We start from the raw sequence: 22787 nt of genomic DNA on the forward strand, positions 1-22787 counted from the left end.
ATTGTTTTTCCAGCAACTTGAACTTGTCCTTCCACTGCTAGAAACTCCTCCAAACCGTGTACTAACACCCCTCCTCTTGAATTGGTTCTCAAGCTTAATTGCTACATGCAACATCTCCTCCAATTCCAAGTATTGTTGTAATTCAAGTTGGTTGGCAATGTCTCGGTTTAACCCTCCAAGAAATCTTGCCATTGTTGCCTCTCTATCCTCCCTCATGTTTAACCTCATCATTAACATCTCCATCTCTTTGTAATAATCCTCCACGGACCTACTTCCTTGAGACAAAGATTGAAGCCTTTGATGCAGCAACCTTTGGTAATGGGATGGCACAAACCGCTTCCTCATGACTCCTTTCATTTGTCGCCATGTTGTAATTAAGTCCTCACCAACCCTCCTTCGGGTGCTTTGCTCATTTATCCACCATTGGAGTGCATAATGGCCAAATTCCATTGCTGCCATCTTCACCTTCTTACCTTCTGAATAGTTGTGGCAGTCAAAAATCATCTCCATTTTCTCTTCCCACTCCAAATAAGCTTCAGGATCACTTTTACCCATAAAAGGTGGGATATTAACCTTGATATTTCCCAAATCTTCATCTGTATCCTCCCTCCTATATCTCCCACGGCCAGCTCTATCTTGGACAGCAAAGGTTTCGTCCATACCTTCCTCAAAGTCACCGTCCAATGGCTCCTCATCAAATTCCTCTCTCGGCCTCTCGCGACCTCCTCGTCCTCGGCCTCGTCCTCCATGGAATTCTTGCCTATTTCTTGTATTCGACCTTCCTTGTGAGGCTTCTAATCTTCCCACTCTTTGGTTTACATGCTCAAATTGAGCACTCATCCGCTGTATTGATTCCAAAATAGTTCTCAAGTCCACTTGGTCTCCACTTCCGGTAGCTCGGTCATCGCCATGAAATGCTACGGACTCTTCCTCATTGATCCTCAAGGGTGGATCCCCTCTTCTTATTCTAGAATCTGCCATGTTAGTAAAATACTGCAAAAATAAAATAAATCCTCACAATATTCACTCCCTCACGTGTTTCACTCAAACAAGGTCTCGACACTCGTGTTTGCACACTAATTTCGGCTTTTACCCTCTTTTAAGCTCACACACTCTTGCCTTTTTCCACTCAATGAATTATCTCAAAGTTCTAATTAAAACACCCACAAAACAGCAATTAGATCACTAGTATGTTTTAATTAAACTTATCAACAAACAGTAAGCAAAAAGTAGTTAATACCGAAAGAATCCAACAAATCCTAATTTTTCGGCTTTCTAGACAAGAAAACACAAAATAATGGGAAAACATTGGAATTTTTGAAAACTGCACCCGATGGTAGTAGATTATGAGTTCAAGAATAAATGTCAGGATCCGTCCAGAATTCCTTCCCCGGAACCCTAGACAGCCCTGATCCCAGGGAAACCCTACCGAACTCTCCAACGGAAAATCCGGCAGAGCCTCCCCTAAGGGATTTACTTACCACAAACTACCTGCACTGAAAACACACTTCTAAAAATATCCCCTTATTCCTCCCACAATACTACAAATTGATTCCACAAATTGCAGCACTTCAAAATAAATACAGTAATCCCGTGCATAATAAATACAACAAGAATGAAAGAAATATTACAACTGCAATAAAAGAAAAACAGGGTACAGCACGAACTAAAACAGCGAGGAAGATCAAGTCCGCTCCGAGTGAACGCCGACAACCTGGTACCTAAAGGAACGGAATTTAAGAGTGTGAGATGCTAATCATCTCAGTGAGCGACCCTACTACTATACATTATAATACCACGGTAATAATAAATAATAATTATTTGGAAATAATCATTTCTCTCAAACCCTTACAATTCTCTCAGTTGGAAAAGTTCCCCTTTTAAAACCCTTTTTACAAAACCCTTTATTCATATTCCCCGAAAACCAAGACATCAAATAAATACCAGAACAGTAATAATTATATTTTTAATTCCAATACGGTTTCCAAACATTTTATTTTTAAAACACAGTTCTGAAAATCAGTTGATGCACCCACTATATACCAGTGGCGCCAACAGTACCCAGCGTCCCAAGGTACCGCCAGACAGGAGGTTATAGAAAGAAACCGGCATACGGTCGCGTGGCGTCCCACTGCGCCGCTGCTAACCTGGTGTCCCGGCCAAAGGGGGGTGGCCGCCCTCTCCGATGGCATCCACAGGACACCCTCATAATATCAACCGCGCGCTACTCACACCCACCTGCGCGCTAATCACATCACCTGCGCGCTAATCACACCCACCTGCGCGCTAATCACAACCGTGTGCACACTAACCATATCACATATACCATATCACATAATCAGAACACCAGTACGTGCACGGTGCATCTAAAAATTATAAAATCCATAAATTTAAATCATAAAACAAATTTCACAATTTTCATAAGCATAGCGGGCATAATCCATCCGCTTGAACCGGAAAATTCTCCACAATTTCCTTATAATCCATACCAAAAATTCCATGATTTTCAAATCCACCAACTCCCAAATCCATCAATTCAAATATCCACATTTTTTTCCAAGCATAAATAATTTCTCGAAATATCATAATCAAATCCCATAATATTTTATGGGCATATTTCATAAAAATTGAAATCACCAACATAACCAAATATTTTCCTTGAAATATTTGAAAATCAAATCGTGCCCAATTTACCATTAAAACCACACCAATTTCAAAATCCTCAAAACCATAAAATAATTCCACACGGCATAAATTTGTAGAATTCGCATTTTCTTAAATCCAATAAGTTCATAAATACTTCTACAATAAATCCAATAAATATTTGGCACATAGAAATTAAATTCCAAATATTTAATTCACACATAATATATTCATCAATTAAATTCCCCAAAATTAATTTGAAGGTGGGTCACTCACCTGGAGTACGCAATTAACCCATGATCCACTACGGGATCAATTTTACGACTCACCGGTGCTCCTAGAACAAAATTCACAGACAGTCAAATAAATTAATATTTTATTCGGGTAAATAATACCCGGTACCCGGGGGGGTCAAAACACAAACGATAACTAAAATTTACGAATTATATACCGAATCGAAGCTCGAGTGATGCTAATCACAGATCCGGTCTTAATTTCCGATGATCGTACCCGACGGGGTCGGAATTTTATCGGGAAGCTTTTCGGGTTTCGGCTTTGCAATTCTCCCAAACCGTCGCGAATTGGTGGAAACGGAAGTCGGATTTGGGTTCAGGAGGTCGAACACTGCGGACTGGAGCTGGCCGGAATTTTCGGGTACTCGCCGGAACAGTAATTTCCGGCGGGCCGCCACGTCACCGGCAACCGTCGCCGGAACAGTAATTTCCGACGGTGGCCGTTTGCTGTGAAATTTTGCAGATTTGTAGATCGTGAGGAGAGCAATCCAACGGGACCGACGGTGAGCAAAACGGAGGTCGGACGGTGGAGAAATCACCGTTTGAAGATTTTCGACCCCTCGCCGGAAAACGCTCCGATCCCGGCGCGTCGGTGGTCCGATGGCCGTGATTTTTGGTGGGTAGGCCGGACTTGAGGAGAGGATGCTGGCTGTATGGCGCGTGTACTGTATATCGGCCGGAATAGTGCCGATTCGCGGTAGCCGGCGGTGGAGGGGAAAAATCGCCGCCAAACTTCGGATGTCCGATCCGGGCGCGTCCGGCGGCCGTTCGCCGTGAAATTTGGAGGTTTTGCCGGAAATGAGGTGGGCAAGCTTTCTGTCCGGCGCGTGTACAGTAACTCGGCCGGAACAGTGGCAAAATCCGGTGGCCGGCGGTGGCTCTCTCTCTCTCTCTCTTTCTCTCTCCTCTCTCTCTTTCTCTTTCTTTCTCTCTCTTCCCCGAGTGTTTTAACAAATAAAACCCCTGCATGACACTGTTCATGCCACGTGGACCAATCAGAAACTGACACGTGGCGTTTCACTGTTCACCGACCCAAAAAAAAATATTAAAATAATACGGTATCCGGTAAACTTCAAACGTCCATAACTTTTTAACCACATGTCCGATTTAAGCGTGCCGCTAGTCTATGAACTCGTATCGACGAGTACTTTACAACCATACAAGAGTCAACTCACAATTACATCACAAGAAAAAGTCAACTCCCGGCACCTTTTAGACAGTTTACACTTCAACTTGTTTTGCCCATAACTTTCAAACCGTAGCTCCGTTTTCGACGTGCTACTAGTCTACGAACTCAGGGCGTCATGCACTTCGCCACGGTACCCTGGTCAACTCGAAATTCCCACCGAGTCAAAAAGTCAACTTTTGACCCTTTCGGTCAACGGTCAACGGTCAACCTCGGTCAACGTGCACGGATTCCGGTGCGATTCGGGACGGGGTGTTACAATAAAATTCCAAAAAAAGAAATTCAAATACGAACAAGAATCAAAGAGAACAAAATTATAGAAAAGTGTTGGTTGTTGTTCTTGTAATTCAAGTATTGTATCAATTCCTTTATCTAATTTTAATCCAAATAATTTAAGCACCCAAAATCCAAATATCCAGCAGCAAAAATAATTCTCCAGCAACTCAAATATTGAATAAATAATAAAAAAAACCAGCAGCTCCAACAAATTTCCAGCAAAGAAATCAAACTCCAACAAACTGAAATATTTTTTTTCTTCTTTTTTTTTTTTGTTTTTTTGTTTTTTTTTTATTCGGCTTTACCTTCTTTTTTTTTTTTCCACTCACAGAACATAAACAACTGCAGTAGCAAGAATAATTACCAAAATTGCAATTCCAACTCCAAAACAAACACCAAACCCGTGACCTCCAAATAAACAAAATGTGCAGTTGCCACAAACTTCTTTTTTTTTTTTTTCCCTGTTTTCTTTTTTTTTTTTTTTTTTAATATATGAATGCAAGTATTTAAGACTAAAACAGCAAAGAAAAATCAACAAAAACCAAATTAACAAGAACAATGATAAAAGACAACCAACAAACTAGGAAACAAAAATACGATAAAACTAGGAAATCCTAATTCAACTAGGAATGAATTTTTTTTTTTTTTTTTTTAAAGATGCTGAACGTGTATAGGATGGATGCAACCTTAACCTAATGCTAAAATTGCAGAACAACACAAAAACAAATAAAGCAAATAAAGATAGATCAAACCTGAACAAAATTTAGCTCTGATACCAAATGATACGAACCTAGGACGACCTGCTCCTAAACCCGTATTATATTAGCCCGGATCTCAATTAAGTTCAAGTTCTAATGGAATGGACCTCAACCCCTAACCAACCTGTGGTTAGAAACCTTGGTATAATGTAGACACCACAATAGGGGATGGAAAACCTATTGATAAGTCAAGCTAAAACAACCAATTCTCTAATGGTGTTTTAGGTGTTCTCAAAGAACAAAGAGATAATTAATCTCACAAGTATTTTCTTTATCAAATCAAAGTTGTATTCTTATTGAAAAATAAGCCTTTAAATAGGCTACAAAGCCACGAAATAAAACCCTAAAAATAAAGAAAAACCAGCCACCACACATAAGGAAACCTAGTTGGCTGAAACTATACTTCCTTTCCTAATCTAAGTTTGATTAATTAATTCCTTTATATTAAATTAGGAAATAATTAATTTACAATGGAAAGAATAAAATAAAAACATTCCTAAAGTTATTTTTCCAGAAAATAAATAAATAAAAGCCAAAAAGTAATGGTAGTTTCCTAAAACAAAAAGTAGAATCAAATTAGGAAACTATAATACTAGCTTTTTGACTAAGTTGACTTTGACCAATCTTTGACCAAATTGAGCTCCAAATCAGCTTCTAGATGCTTTGTAGGATGCCAAATAAACTGAATATGAAGGCCCACACGTTGCCCATGCTTGGAAAAATAAGAAAAGGCTAATACAGTAAAATACAGTAAAGCCAGCAAGCAATACAGCAAATTCAGCCAAATTGTTGAAGCTGTCCGTACAAGCCCTTTTTGATTGCATTTGAGGCTGCTTTAACTTGATTCCATGACCTCTTAGGCATATGTATTGAACCCATAAAGCATTGGAACCATTTCATGCTTCTCGGACTCCAAAAATGTACCAAACCTTCACCCGGGTCCGTATCGGCTTCCACCACTTGGATGCTTAGAATAGGCTTTGTATCTTCAAGTATGGACAAGCTCTGTTGAGATTGATTACCCCCTGTATAAATACTTCCAGGTTGTCCTTAAATCTCTTAATTTGAGCTCTTGTGATTGGCCTAGTCTTCATCCGTGTCGAGTCAGCACCCCAGTGGGTTATCGGTTGAGCGTGCTCGGGCGGAATCACATCAGAGTGGTTATCACCAAATTAGGATGAACGAAGGTGATGAATGGAAAATCGCATTCAAAACTAAATATGGGCTGTATGAATGGTTAGTTATGCCTTTTGGATTATCCAATGCACCTAATACTTTCATGAGGCTTATGAATCATGTAATGCGTCCATTTATTGGTAAATTTGTGGTTGTTTAATTTGATGACATTCTAATATATAGCCAAAATTTGGATGACCATGTGGATCAACTTAGGCAAGTTATGCAAGTTCTTAGAAAGGAAAGATTGTTTGCTAACATTAAAAAATGTGAATTTTGCAAAGATGAGCTTGTGTTTCTAGGATTTGTAGTAAGTGCTGCAGGAATCAAAGTTGACCAAGCTAAGGTGAAAGCAATTCAAGAGTGGCCGGTTCCTACTTCTATCACCAAAATGAGGAGCTTTCGTGACTTGGCAAGCTTTTATAGAAGATTTGTCAAGGATTTTAGTACCATAGCAGCACCATTGAATGAAGTTTTCAAGAAGAATGTCTGCTTTAAATGGGAAGAAGTACAAGAAAAATCTTTTAATTTGTTGAAAGAAAAATTGTGTAATGCACCTTTGTTAGTTTTGCCAAATTTTTCTAAGACGTTTGAAATTGAGTGTGATGCTAGGGGTGTAGGTATTGGAGCTGTCTTAATGCAAGAAGGAAGACCCATAGCCTACTTTAGTGAAAAATTAAATGGAGCTGCCCTAAACTACCCGACTTATGATAAGGAGATGTATGCTTTAGTGAGGGCTTTGGAGACGTGGTAGCATTATCTCATGCCGAAGGAGTTGAAGCATATCAAGGGTCAAGGATGGCTCAACCAAAGGCATGCCAAGTGGATTGAATTTATTGAAACCTTTCCATATGTGATCCGCTACAAAAAAGGTAAGGAAAATGTGGTTGCCGATGCATTATCCCGAAGGTATTACTCTTTTCTGATGGAATTTGGTGTAGGTTTATGTTGTTTTACCCTAGAGCACAATCATTCAAGGTGTTAGTCAAGAATGATTGTTGTTGGTTCTTGGTTCTTGATTTTGTTTTTTTTTTTTTTGGGTTTGTTAAGGTTTTGTTTTAATGGAGGTTTGGGGTTCTTGAGAAGGTTGTTAACTTTTGGGAAGAAGAAAAAGAAAACAAATGTAGTAGTTGAGAGAGAGAGAGAGAGAGAGCCAAAAATGTTGTTTTTCAAAATTTTTTTTGAATATTTCTTCCTCTACGTTTCTAGTTTATTATATCCAAAATTCAGATCCAAATTCCAAACCTTCTTCAAACGGCATCCAAGGAAGTGGACTTATGTTGCTGGAAATACAATTCCTGCAACTAGACAAAAAGGCCCTAAGCTACAGTTAATGAGCTTAGGGAATTATAAAAAAGATATTGTTCTTAAACATTACAAGATAAAATAAAATGCATAAACATAAATAATGTTTGGTATTTGATGTTGCAAAACAAAGAGTGCAAGTGTAACCGAACTACTTTGCACATTGTGGCAAGATCACCACATTTCAACACTCCTCCTTGGTGGTCTTACTTGAAATATTGAGAAGCTTCCTTAAGGTCTCAAATCTTGCTTTTGGAAGTGGCTTGGTGAAGAAATCTGTAAGGTTATCTTCGGTCTTGATATATTCCAAGCTTACTTCTACATTTTCTTCAAACTCCCTCAAAGAGTGATACTTCATCGGTATGTGTTTTGTCCTTCCATGTTGAATGGGGTTCTTGGCTATTGATATGGCTGAAGTGTTGTCACATTAGATGATGGTTGAACCCTCGTGAGGATAACCAAGGTCCTCCAATAATTTCCTAAGCCAAATGCATTGATTTGCACATGAAGAGTAAGCAATGTTCTCGGCTTCGGCGATGCTTTGAGCGGTTGTTACTTGCTTCTTTGCATTCCATGAGAATGGTCCACTACCAAGTGAGAAAAGATACCCTGAAGTGCTCTTCATATCATCCAAGCATCCAGCCCAATCACTATCCGAGTAGGCCATTAATCTCATCACATCCTGCCTATCATACCAAACTCCAAAGTCTTATGTTCCTTTTAAGTATCTATGAATTCTTTTGGCACCTACAAAATGATTTTGGGATGGTGCTTGCATATATCTAGACAAAACACATGTGGCATGCATAATATCCGGTCCTGATGAACATACATAGAGCAAACTTCCTATCATGCTTCTATATAGGGTCGGGTTTACCTTTGGTGTGCCATCCTCCTTCTTGTATTTGTTTCCTTGGCTCATTGGTGTTGACATTGGCTTGCATTCATCAAGGTTGAACTTTTTCAAAAGATCTTTGATGTATTTCTCTTAAGATATGAAGATACCCCTAGAGCATTGCATCACTTCCACTCCAAGGAAGTAATTCATTTCACCAAGGCTTGACATGTCAAACTCCTTTTCAAGTTCATTTTTCAAAACTTCCACATTCTTTTCATTTTCACCCGTGACCAACAAATCATCCACATAGAGTGAGATAACAATCATGCCTTCTTCATTCCTTATGTATAGTGTTGGCTCATTTGGACTCCTCCTAAAGCCTTGGTAGGTCAAGTAACCATCAATCTTGCCATACCAAGCCCTAGGTGCTTGCTTTAACCCGTAAAGTGCCTTGTGTAGATGGTAGACTTTGTCCTCATGTCCTTAAACAATGAAGCCCTCGGGTTGCTTAACATAAACCTCCTCTTGAAGCACACCATTCAAGAAAGCCGACTTTACATCAAGGTGGTACACCTTGCATGACATTGAGGCCGAGATGGATAGGATGAGCCTTATGGTCTCCAATCTTGCAACCGGTACAAACGTCTCTCCATAATCTACACCCGCTTGTTCTGCATAGCCTTTTGCCACAAGCCTTGCCTTGTGCTTGCATATTATTCCATCTGGGTTGAACTTGGTCCTAAAGATCCACTTTACACCAATTGGTTTCTTGTTTTTAGGTTTAGGAACCAAAGACCAAGTTTCATTCTTTTCTATCGTATCCATTTCCGTTTGCATGGCCTCCATCCACTCTTTCTTTTGCATAGCTTCTTAAGCATTGGTAGGATCACTCAAGGCAACATTGCACCTTTCATGTATTTCGGACAATGACCTTTCTCCTCTAACACCATCTCCAATCTCCAATTTGGCTCCAATGGTCTCAAGTGCATCCTCCTCATCATCTTCATTTTCTTCATTGTTATTGTTATTGGTTTCTTCTTCTTCATCTTCCAACCGAGCATTATCTTCATGGACAAGAAGCTCCTCCTTTGTCCAATCCCAAACAACATCTTCATCAATCCTCATATCCCTTGTTACCACAAGTTTCTTGGTTTCCAAGTTGAAAACCCTAAAACCTTTGGTGACCTCACTAAAGCCAACCAAGATGCCCACATTTGCCCTTTTGTCAAGCTTGTCTCTCATGTGTGGATGAACATGGAGAAAGCAAACACTTCCAAAGATTGTTATGTTGTCCAAAGATGGTTTTTCTCCATACCATATCTCATAGTGTGTCTTGGACTCATTGGCTTTGTTGTATGCTCGATTTTGGATGTAGCTAGTCTTGTATATGGCTTCGACCCAAAACTTCTTTGGCATGTTCTTCTCATGTATCATGCACCTTGCCATATCCATCAAGGTCCTATTTTTCCTTTCACAAAGACCATTTTGTTGTGGTGTGTATGGTGTTGTGAATTGATGCACCATTCCATTTTCTTTGCAAAAATCCTTCATAGCCAAGCTTGCATATTCTCCACCATTGTCGGTTCTCAAGCACTTCATCTTTGCATTGCTTTGGGTTTCCACCATCTTCTTGAATTCCATGAACTTCTCAAGCACTTGTGACTTGGTTGTTAGAAAATATACCCAACACATGCTTGAGTAGTCATCAATGAAGGTTAGGAAGTACTTACAACCTCCAATTGATGACAAACTCGTCGGTCCACACACATCCGAATGGACTAGCTCAAGCTTCTCCTTAGCTCTCCATGAACCGGCTTTAGGGAATGGAAGCCGTGTGGATTTTCCTAGTTGGCATACATCACATAGGCTTCTCATCTCCTCAATCTTTGGCATGTCCTCACAATGGCATTGGTGTTTTTCATGGCACCATAGCTAGAATGCCCAAGCCTTTTATGCCAAAGTTGAGAAATGGACTCCACTTTGATTTTTAAGGCTTGTTCATTCTTAACTAGGTCCAATCTATAGCTTTTGTCCTTCAATGGTACCTTAAACAGCTCATTACCACAAGCATAATATATAATACATCCATCTTTTGCAAAATTTAAAGCAAAGCCTCTTCCTACCAATTGTGCTACACTAAGCAAGTTTTCACACAAACTAGGAACATATAGCACATCTTTTATAATTTTGGTACCTTCCTTGGTGTTCAAGAACACTCTCCTTTGCCTTCTACTTCCATGAATCGGCCATCACCAATCTTCACTTTGGTTTTGTAGTTTCGGTCAAGCTCCATAAAACCATCCTTTTGGAAACTCATGTGGTGTGAGCAACCACTATCCACAAGCCAACCGAGACCACTACTTGTGGCCTTAAGGCATATGGCCACAAATAGGTTCTCGGCTTCTTCATTAACCACATTGGCTTGTTGACTCCTTTACTTGCATACTTTGGCAATGTGGCCTTTTCCTCCACATCTTTCACAAAATGCATCAGGCCTCCAAAAACACTTGGATGGTGGATGTCCAAGCTTCTTGCAATGAGGGCAAGGTGGATGCCCTCCTCGGTTTTGATGGCTTTGTTGTTGTTGTTGATTCCATCCACTTTTGTTGTTGTTTGTGTTGTTGTTGGTTGTAAAACCGGTTTGGTTGGTGTTGTGGCTTTTCCTTCCTTTATTCTTTTTTTTGTTGCCGTGGCCACCATAGAATGCACTCTCTATGGTCTCCTCCTTTCTAATGGCTCTCTTTTGTTCGGTTGCTTGAAGAGCATTGATGAGCTCACTCAAGGTTATTTCACTAAGATTTCTAGATTCTTCAAAGGAGGAAATCTTAACTTCAAACCTTTCGGGTAAGCTCACTAATACTTTCTCTACTACCTTTTTGATCGGTCAATTGCTCACCAAGGACCCGAATTTGATTTACCACTTTGAGCATCCCTTCCGTGAAATCCTTGACAAGCTCATTCTCCTTCGTCTTCAAGGTCTCAAACTCTCTTCTTAGGTTTAAAACTTGCATTTGCCGAGTTCTAGTATTTCCATGGAACTCCTCTTGAAGCTTTATCCAAACCTCTCTAGCACTTGTGCATGACATTATCCTTGTAAAAATGGAATCACTCATAGAGGAGTGTAAGGCAGTGAGGGCCTTGAACCCCTTGGCAACTTCGGCCTCATGACTTCTTCTATGACTTCTCAACTCTTCCACTACATAACCTTCTTCTATGACTTCTCATAAACGAAAGGCTTAAAGGTAGGCTTTCATTTTTATACTCCAAATGGAATAGTTTTGGCCTTCAAAATTAGGTGGTGTTGGGGTTGCAAAGGACATTGAGGCCATTTGAAAAAATGGTTTTTTGAAAAGTTTTGAAAAATGGACACAAGAACAAGCTCTCGGGTGGTGGTGTTTTGGTGAGTTTCAATTAGCCTTTTTGGGAGGTTTTGGTTTCGGTTGGAAGGCTTTATGTGGGGGATCCTCTCACAAATAAAATGTTCTAGGTTGAAAGCTTACAAGGTCCTAAGAAATTACACTATGCTCTGATACGATGATGGAATTTGGTGTAGGTTTATGTTGTTGTACCCTAGAGCACAATCATTCAAGGTGTTAGTCAAGAATGATTGTTGTTGGTTCTTGGTTCTTGATTTTGTTTTTCTTTTGGGTTTGTTAAGGTTTTGTTTTAATGGAGGTTTTGGGTTCTTGAGAAGGTTATTAGCTTTTGGGAAGAAGAAGAAAACAAATGTAGTAGTTGAGAGAGAGAGAGAGAGAGCCAAAAATGTTGTTTTTCAATATTTTTTTTGAATATTTCTTCCTCTACGTTTCTAGTTTATTATATCCAAAATTCAGATCCAAATTCCAAACCTTCTTCAAACGGCATCCAAGGAAGTGGACTTATGTTGCTAGAAATACAATTCCAGCAATGAGACAAAAAGTCCCTAAGCTATAGTTAATGAGCTTAGGGCATTACAAAAAAGTTATTGTTCTTAAACATTACAAGATAAAATAAAATGCATAAACATAAATAATGTTTGGTCTTTGATGTTGCAAAACAAATAGTGCAAGTGTAACCGAACTACCTTGCACATTGTGGCAAGATCACCACATTTCAACATTTTCTACCTTAGATGCTAGATTGCTTGGATTTGAACAATTGAAAGAACTTTATGAGCATGATAGTGACTTTGAAGAAATTTTTAGAACCTGTTTGAAACATGGATTTAATAAATTTTACATATTTGAGGGATATTTGTTTAAGGAAAACAAATTTTGTGTGCCTAATTGTAGCATTAGGGAATTTTTGGTTCGGGAAGGACATGGGGGTGGTTTAATGGGTCATTTTGGTGTTGTAAAAACTTTATCCTTGCTGCAAGAATATTTTTATTGGCCTAACATAAGGAGAGATGTTGAGAGAATTTGTGAAAGATGTTTGAAGTGCCGAAAAACAAAATCAACATTGAAGCCGCATGGATTGTATAAGCCTTTGCCGATTCCTAGCTATCCTTGGGTAGATTTGTCTATGGATTTTATTCTTAGGTTGCCTAGGTCAAGAACAGGTAAGGATTCAATATTTGTTGTAGTGGATAGGTTTTCTAAGATGGCACATTTTATTGCATGTAACAAAACTGATGATGCATCCAATATTGCTAATTTATTTTTTAAGGAAATTGTGAGATTGCATGGAATGCCAAGAACTATTGTTTCGGAAAGGGATGCTAAGTTCTTAAGCTATTTTTGGAAAACTTTGTGGGCTAAATTAGGTACTAAGCTTTTATTTTCAACTACTTGTCATCCACAAACTGATGGACAAACTGAAGTAGTAAATAGAACCTTGTCTGCATTGTTGAGAGCATTAATTAGTAGAAATTTAAGAACTTGGGAAGAATGTTTGCCACATGTTGAATTTGCATATGATAGGTCTTTACATTCAGTAAATAAATTTACTCCATTTGAAATTGTTTATGGTTTTAATCCTTTGACTCTATTAGATTTAACACCTTTACCTTTAAGTGAGCGTGCTAATGTAAATGGAAAACAAAAAGCTAATTTTGTAAAGTAGATTCATGAGAAGACACGAGTAAATATTGAGAGAAGGACCGAGCAATATGTAAAGGTGGCTCATCAAGGCCGAAAATCAATGGTGTTTGAACCTAGAGATTGGGTGTGGCTACATTTAAGGAAAGAAAGGTTTCCTGAACAAAGGAAATCTAAACTCATGCCGAGGGGCGATGGACCTTTTCAAGTTTTGGAGAGGATAAACGACAATGCCTACAAACTTGATTTACCTGGTGAGTATAGTGTTAGTGCCACCTTTAATGTTGCTGATTTATCTTCTTTTGATGCAAGTGATGACTTCGATTTGAGAAAAAATCCTTTTCAAGAGGAGGGGAATGATGCGAACCTGCCCGAGCTCGCACCACCCACAACTCATTGGGGTACTAATCCGATACGGATGAAGACTTGACCGATCACTAGGACTCAAGCTAAAAGGTTTAAGGACAACCTTGCTGCCTTTATCCAGAAAGCAATTCATTCTCAAAAGGCCTTGTCCATACCTGAATATAAAAGACCTATTTTAAGTATCCAAGTGGTGGAGGCTGATACATCGGATACACATATATCAGACATTTTATATCGGACACTGTCCTAGGATATCTGACCTCGGACTTCGGACATCAGATGTAACTTAGCTCGAACATACATCAGTTAGCTCGGATAGACATAAGTTAGCTCGAACAGACATCAGTTAGCTTAGACAGACATAAGTTTTCTCGGACAGACATAAGTTATCTCGGACATCAAGCAGACATAAGTCAGCTCGGACATCAAACATAAGTCAGCTTAGTTATCAAACTAGTTAACTCGTTTTCTGATTTGCGTTTGACTTTTCTTTTTGGGTTTTTATTTATTTATTTTCTTTGCAAATAACTTTAGGAAGGTTTTTATTTTATTCTTTCCATTGTAAATTAATTAATTCCTAATTTAATAGAAAGGAATTAATTAATCAAACTTAGATTAGGAAAGGAAGTATAGTTTTGGCCAACTAGGTTTCTTTATGTGTGGTGGTCGGTCTTCTTTATGTTCTAGGGTTTTTAAGTTATCTTTTCAAAGCCTATTTAAAGGCTTATTTTTCAATAAGAATATAACTTTGATTTGATAAAGAAAATACTAGTGAGATTAATTATCTTTTTGTTCTTTGAGAACACCTAAAACACCATTAGAGAATTGATTGTTTTAGCTTGACTTATCAATAGGTTTTTCCATCCCCTATTGTGGCGTCTACATTATACCAAGGTTTCTAACCACAAGTTGGTTAGAGATTGAGGTCAATTCCATTATAACTTGAACTTAATTAAGATGCGGTCTAATATAATATGGGTTTAGGAGCACGTCGTCCTAAGGTCGTATCACACATAGTGAAGACACTCAAGTACTTCCTCTACTTCATACTAGCTTGCTCAAAGAAAACCCAAGGGCACTCTTAGCAGCTGCAAGTAGGACTGCCATTGCCTAGAAGTAAATTACAACATACTCGGATGGACGCACATCAATTGGGAGGGAAGATATCTTGCTACTAGGGAAGTTAGAAGCAAGAAAACAACTGTAAAAAAAAAGGTATGGGGAACATTTGGCTCTCGTTAAACATCCCAAGAAGGCCTTTGCAGACGCCTCATACCCACATGCAACAATTGTGGTACGCGCTCTGCCCTATTCCCAAGCTGTGCATGTTTCAATCAACACCTTCTTGTATAGTGGCAACTGCCCTATTCTTTGAGAAAAAATGTTTATGGTCCGCTCATGAAAGACTAGATTGCTGGCAATATGAGAAGCGACCTGATTATCACAATATAATCATATGGGCTCTTCAACTAAAACTTTCAATTCCTGCAACAAAGATTGAAGCCACAATAATTCGCAAACAGTATGGGCCATAGCTTTTTACTCAGCCTCAGCACCTATACTTTGCTTTTTACTTTGAGCCCCTCCCAAAAATGTACAATAGCTGATAGTGGAGCTCCTATCTAATGGAGAACCAGCCCAATCAGCATCTGACAAACTTTCAATATGTGAATGCCCATGGAGCTTATACAACAGTCCTTATCTAGGAGCTTTCTTCAGATACCGTATGTATAGCAGCTTCCCAGTGAAGAACTCGAGGGGTCTTCATAAACTGGCTGACCACACTAACAAGAAATGCAATGTCTGGATGAGGTCGATGAGTGGGATAGGTAAAGGCTGTATGCTTCTAATTTCGGTATTGCATTTCCAAAAAGATGATGGAAGAGAAATGATAAATTCATCAACGAGCATCCATTTTGATAGCAGGTTGTCCACTTGGGAAGCCCCCTCTGTTTAAACATGACTCTTCTCATCCTCCTTCTAGTGATACTCTTGAATATCCATTGTTCCTGACTCTTTGGGCTAACTACTTAGTGGCTAGGGATTTACATTATCAGGTATCTATGGATTCATCGAACAAGACCTGTGCGGTTGAATTGTATTCACCTCATTTTGTGGTGAGAGAGTTCGGTTTAGTTCAGGGTGTCCCATGCACAATCATGTATACGAGCAATAGGAAATTTCTTATGAGGATATTTAGACAAAAGGAGGATATTGAGGAAGTGGATAAAATTAATGAAGAACTTTTTGGCTCCTTTGAGTTTGTTGTCCTTCGAGCTTTCTTGCCTAGTGACTAAGGATTTTCACACTTGGTGGTCTGGATATGCGGCTAAAGTTTTTCATAAACCAGTAACTGAAGTGTTAGAGGGATTATTTTTTTAGAAGAATCCCAGGAAGAAGGAGTCAAGTCAGCCTACGACCTTGAAGGTAAAGGACTCGGAAAAGAGTAAGTCCGACTTTCTTTGATATATTTTAGTCACATTGCCTTTGAATTTCCATTGGCTGAGAAATTCCTCTTTGTTGCAGCAATCTCTCAGACACAAGATGCCACTCCTGAGGTTGTGGAGATTACTAGTGAAGAAGGTGGGAGTGAAGTAGGAGAGAAGCCATCCACTTTAGCCATAGTTGAGGAACCAATGACAGAGGAGCCAGGAGTGGAGCAAGAGTCACCGTCATCGGATGATGGAATCCAAAAAGAAGAAGGTGGTAAACAGGGAGTATCTATTACACCAGAAGGGAATGCTGTCCAGAGAAAGGAATATACATCCACCGTACACTATTCATTGGGGTATTCGTTCCTGAATCCGATACTAGCTTTTCACATTCAATAAAGTGACTTGCCGAATCTTCATCTTCTTTTCCTCCTCTCTTCTTTTCTTCATTCCCCTTTGAAAGAAGTCAAAAAAAGAATATAACGCTCTAGTCTAATTGAATACTTTTAATGCTCATGCTATTTGAAAGAGTTTTCAACATGGAGTGGAGACTCTATAATGTACATAAAGAGTAATTGATCCATATGAATATTGTCCTAATTCAGGTATTGTTCCGCACTTCAATGGATAACTCAAACCCTTACCTTGACCATCTTCCGAAGTTCTAAATAATCTATTAATCAAAGGATGTAGGGGCGGACTACTCTACATTTAGCCACGCCACAGTGACCCCTAAAGCAATCTTCTTCTAGTTGCAGGGCAAAATCCGGCAGCCAATTACTGGCTCTGAATAACCAGCCCAGCGATAAGTTCAATTCTTCCATAACATAATGGGGCAAGGTTTTGCACGAGTCGAGTGACGTAGGTGTACAAGAGTACTCCGCGCCATAACCATCTCTTTTTTATAGGTTCTATGGACTGATGCCTACTGCTTCATCTAGGAAAGAAGAATCATAGATATGCCGTTCATTAGAAGGAAGAACCGTCATAAAAAGATTCCTCGTGTATCTTCTATAGCAAAACTATGAACGGGAGCTAGCAATCCAGACTGTATTGAAAAGGTTCATAAGACACATCATGGAAGAGTCACAATATTAAGAAACGAGGTCTAAGAATGCAGAAGGGTTAGAATTATTGAATGAATACGAGCTGTGGCTAGTACCCAAGGCATAAAAGAAGCATTTTCTCCGGGATCCCGAAACCACCAACCACCCCGACCTAATTCATGATGAGCCCACCAACTTCCTGGCAAGACGCCTACGGTTAAAAACCATCGACATGTCAAGATCCAAATTCAAATTGGTTCCTGGTCTTAGTCAGTGACCACTGTGTTCACACCGGTGGTCCAATAAAGAGGCGAAGTAGTGGTATCTTTCTTTTCATTGCGAACGACACGCTTCGCCTGCTCCCTCCCCGTGTTCACTAGCACTGTTGTCTAGAGCAAAGAGAAGGCAAAAAAGCACCGCCGAAGCAGCATGAGCAGGCTTCTATTGCTATGCAACAATAAAGCAGGATAGCATTTTGCCCCCACATCTTTGAATTTGAGGATAAAAAGCTTGTTTGTTATACGAGATCCAATGCATCGAGCAGAGCGAAGCAGCTTTCCATTCTTTTCAGCGGCATCCTTCCTCATTGGCGGCGAGTGGAGTTCCATAATCCCATCCATCATTTTGGATCTACATAAGCCATAGCCCATAGCATTGGCGACGTCTTTGGCATAAATGCAAGGAGGATGTATAGCTGATATAGGATCTTGTGGAAGGATTTGATTCTGCAAGCGGTTCGATAGGAATGAAGAAATTCGAACAAAATGATCAAAACTCACTGATAGGAAAGAAGAGAAAAACAAAGCAATGCCAATAGCTCTATCAATCCACTGTTCATTGATAGACAAAGCTCTTTCTTTATCATCTCATGCCATATGCAATAAAGGATGAGTCCTTTTTCCTTCTCGCGAACCACGGGAGCACCTAGCACCCAGAGGAGTAAAGCTCATTTTCCTCTCAGGGTAAAGCGGCGCATAAAAAGGGGCTGGCCCGTTAAAAGTCCGGTTCTTTCATGAACGATGTTCAAAATCAACAAAGGTTTGTAGAACGAAGGGAGTGTACAACTGTGGCGCAGCCCCACTTTTTTGTTCGTAACAAGGGAGAGACAGAATGGAGTTCTTCACGAAGTTCAAGACAACGGAATAATAAATAGTTTCTCTATGGCCTCCTCGTTTTGATACATTATGGCTTTGGAGTCAACCCCAGTAACAAAGAAGGAATCCATAAAAACTTAGGATCTGACACCATGATAAAATACTACCCTAATGATTAGACCATGTCCCTGAGATTTGATAAAAGAAAGGTGCATTAGCGGTTAATACATTGTAATTGGATAAGTTATTAGGAATATGACAGAATAAAAGACCAAAGAAAAAAAGAAGAATGCACCAAAATCCAGGTGCTGCACCAAATGCTGGTGGTTGTTTCTTGTTATAAGTGAATGCAATGAAAAGACCCGAAAATAATGAATAATGAAACAATTCATATATTGACATTTCGTGCTCATTTCAAAATTTCTGCTTTGTTATTTCCATCATCCTATAACCATAAGATGATCCAAAAGAAAAGTGGCAAGATTCGAACCTATGGCCGGCCCGCCCTGACTTGCTGGGTTAGGTGGCCGGGTTAGCACCCCTCGTCTCTTTTATACCCAAAACAAATGCGGTGCGCTACCTAGCGTGTAACCTTGTATCCCCTACCCCTTTTCTGGTCATGCCATTACCAATCGCGGGTAACCTAACCCTCGGGCAAGCCACCCCTGACCTAATAAGAATGATTATCCTTATGACCAAACAAGGGCCAGCATACTTACTTCTCCAGCGATAGTTCCACGATCTCCTCACAGCCACTTTCACTATGATAGAACCCGACAATGAGTTAACAAAGGCTTCGAGTAGTGCGATATAGGCTAATCACCAGACTACTCTGGAATAGGTTAATCGCCGGAGACAAGAATGAATGAATCTTGTTTCAAGAGCACGCCTTATGGGGCGCAGAGTTTCTAAGTGAAAGCAAGCGCAACTATCTATTTCATATCCTCCCTATCAGCAAGGCAGGTCCACTATAAAGCCTACCAGCCAAAAAGTCATCAAGAAAGGAAAGCCGACCAAAAGACTATTCCATAAACAACTCTTGTTGCTGAATCGAGTGGGCTTGGCTTGTACCAGGCTCTAAAAGAGTTTTCCTCAAGTGAGCAGTCTTCCTATCTTTTTGGGTTGCATGACCAAAGCAATGTTTTTTTTTTTAAATTGAGATGGATTGATCTTCCCTATCGCGCCTCTTCCTCGTACCTGTGGATGCTGCGGCAGTGCCTAATATTAGTTTGCTCCTACCCACTTTGAGGTTCCCATCAATCGGTTACAGAGGTTTCAACCACTGAACTTGCTTATGCTTCCATTTGATCGAGTACTATTTCTATAAAAAAGATTGAGTAGGAAAAACTGGAATTGGCTTCAATCGAGATTTCCTCAGCTTCTTAGGCACATGAGGTACCAGACTTACATCTTTTCAATTGAAATCCCAATCAAAGACAAGTTCTACCAAGGCCAGAATCTAAAAGAGAAGATTCACTTCCCGGAATTCCAAGTGACATGATTCCTTCAGAAGCTAAGGTTGAATGATTGAAGTCTCCTTTAGGTTCAGTTGAAGTGAAGTCATCAATTCAACCATTCGCACGTTCCCTCCTAAGACTGACCTCTTTTCCAAATGAACCGAACCTCGATACCACATTCATCAAATAGATACGGCCATCTCTCTAGGTTGCACACCCCCTTTAGATCGTTCTAGTCATGCTTGAAAAACCCATCGGTCTGCGCTTTTTAATGGACATTCTTAGCCGTCCTTTGAGGGTTAACACCCCTAGATGTGATCGGAACTCTTTCAGACCCTTAGTTTTCACTTGGTTGGGGCAGAGTTTTAGCCTGCCTTCCACCCAATATAAAAAACCTTACAGCTGCCTAACCAGCTTACATTCCAGCGAAGAGAGTCATTATTTGTGTCACATCCTCAAATTCGAGAGAAGGCTTTCCTATTATCTCTCAAATTATAGGCATAGAAACGATTGATCGAGAGACAGAAAGAAAACTATTGCACATGCCCCTCATTCACCCTTTACTAATATAATAGAAGGGAAGGCAAAAGCAGTTTAAGCCTTTCCGATCACCTGAGAAGCCCTCGATAAACCGCCTATAGTATTATAAATACATATATATATATATATATATAAATGAAGTATGACTAAACTGAGGAATAATCGTAGTTCCTGCACCTTGCGTGGCATCTCCCAGTCCACCACGGCTTGCATGCACCTTCTCTTAATCCAACCAACTAATGCCGTCACCAGTCCAGTGCCTAAGGAAATAGACCTTATGCAAAACACCTTTTTCACATAGAGCTGTGTTCCAGATCATAAGGGAAAATCAGCCCTATTTGAAAAAGGTGCTCCGTGTGTTCTTCCAATGAGAGTATACACAAAAATGGTTTCTGGTCTATTTAGTATCAAATAGCATAGACTACGAGAAACTTATCTAAGTAGGGGTGAAATAAATCATTCATCTTTATGCAAAAGGAGGGACTGGTTAGACCAAATAGCATTACTATGAACTCTAATGCTCTAGCATCGTGCAGGTCATCTTGCCCTCAGCTATCCGCACTAGGTAGTACCCCGATCGCCAGTCCAACTTGGTGAAATACCTTCCCGCACCTAATTGATCAAAAAGTCTGCGATGAGTGGCATGGGCTCCTTTTTGATTTTGAGTGTTGTTATGGGCCTGATAGTCGATACATAGATGGAGGCTTGTGTCATGCTTATTCTGGAACAGAGCTCCTTGAAAAAATTCCAAATCATTGAAGAGGAATAAAAAATGGTAGTTTTAGTATAAAAAAGTACCTGGATGTTCCCTTGTCCCCCAGTAGAATAAAGAGAGAGCATTGCCTTCCTCTACTGGAGAAAATGAAAAAGAGAATCTCAGGTTGGAAAAGAAAATTGTTGTCCTCCAGAGGTCGAATAACGCTTATTAAACATGTTTGAGTATTCCGATGCACATGTTAAAAGTTTTATCGTAAATTATCCGGCCTACACTTCTGCTACTAATAAATAAGGGGACAAGACCTTACAACTAGATTGGAGATGATCCCTTCTCTCTAGTGAGTGCAATGAAGGACTCTGGCCTCACCCACCTGTTTGACTTATGGCATCATCGACTTGCTTTTCAACCTAAGCCGATTTCATAACTAGAAGGAAAGACCTATCTTTCGGGATCAATCCCATCCCTAGATGTAGTAGTCAATTAGCAGGACATTCAAAGAAGCTATGCACCTTCATTGGATGTTAATGAAAGCAAGCCATTTCTAATCTCATCTATTGAAAAGGGGGTTGGGCGTAGCACGATCTTTTTTGGGACACATAGGCTATTACAAACGCATTATTAAACACTTTGCGAAGCACGGAATGGCATCATTGTAGAAGAAAGGTATAACGGTTGGGGATCGAAACAGGATTAAGCCTTTAAGCATGCAAATGAGTGTTTAATATTAGCCTCGGTTTCTGGATTTGAATAAAGGGTTAATATTTATACTAACGCATCACTCTGGATGTATGTTGGCATAGGAAGGGCACCTAGATCACTCCATCTACTTTGCAGGTAGACGACTTTTTGCTTGGGAATTAAACAACCATCAAACCTTCTTTATCATGATCCGACCCACACCTAAGACCTAAGATTGAGTACCAGAGCTGCTCATAACAATGTACCAAAAAGATGAATTTATTGAGTTCATATTCTCCATATTCGTGTTGGGGTGAGAAGGTTATGACCAAGAGCAAGCTAGCTTGAAGTGTTAGCAACAAGCAAGCTTTTGGTGATGCTCTTGGGAATGGTTGTGTGTGAGTTGTGTTTTTAGGTTTTGGTTATGGTGTTTTCTGGTTTTTAGGGTTCCTAGAGTGTTCTAAGGTGTTGAAGAAGAGATAAGAAGAAGGGGACCACGTTGCTTTTGAAAAATGAGGCTTTGATGTGTAGCCATTTCATTCATTTTACAATATAAGCTTGAAATTACAACTAGTTCACACATGCCAAGCATGTGAGCTTACAAAATGAGTAAAGTATTTGAAATTTAAAAAGTAAAATGGTCAACACCTAACTTTTCATACAAAAAAGAGGTCAAAAACAGCTGCAACATGTCTATTCCAAATAGAGTAAAAAGTGGCACATGGTTTGAACGAAGTTCCTATTGTTTAACTAGTTTGGGTAAACAACCAAACTAGCTTCACCTACTTAGTTTCCCTTTGTATTTGCCTATGAAACTTGGTTTGAAGCATCCTTGGTCATCAATAAATATTGTTCCAAGAGCTAGGAATGTTCTGGAACCGGATCATGGGCCAAACATGATACGAACCTAGGACGACCTGCTCCTAAACCCGTATTATATTAGCCCGGATCTTTAATTAAGTT

The 22787-nt window shown here is 39.7% G+C and overlaps 2 pseudogenes; one reads left to right on the forward strand and one right to left on the reverse strand.

The window, feature by feature from the left end:
• Positions 1–17102: 17102 nt before the first annotated feature.
• LOC125419790 (cytochrome c biogenesis CcmF N-terminal-like mitochondrial protein 2) lies at positions 17103–17674 on the reverse strand (annotated as a pseudogene).
• Positions 17675–18012: 338 nt separating this feature from the next.
• On the forward strand, positions 18013–18228 carry LOC125419791 (uncharacterized; annotated as a pseudogene).
• Positions 18229–22787: the final 4559 nt, after the last annotated feature.

This window comes from Ziziphus jujuba, chromosome 7, assembly GCF_031755915.1.
Source record: "Ziziphus jujuba cultivar Dongzao chromosome 7, ASM3175591v1".
NCBI classification, from domain to species: domain Eukaryota; kingdom Viridiplantae; phylum Streptophyta; class Magnoliopsida; order Rosales; family Rhamnaceae; genus Ziziphus; species Ziziphus jujuba.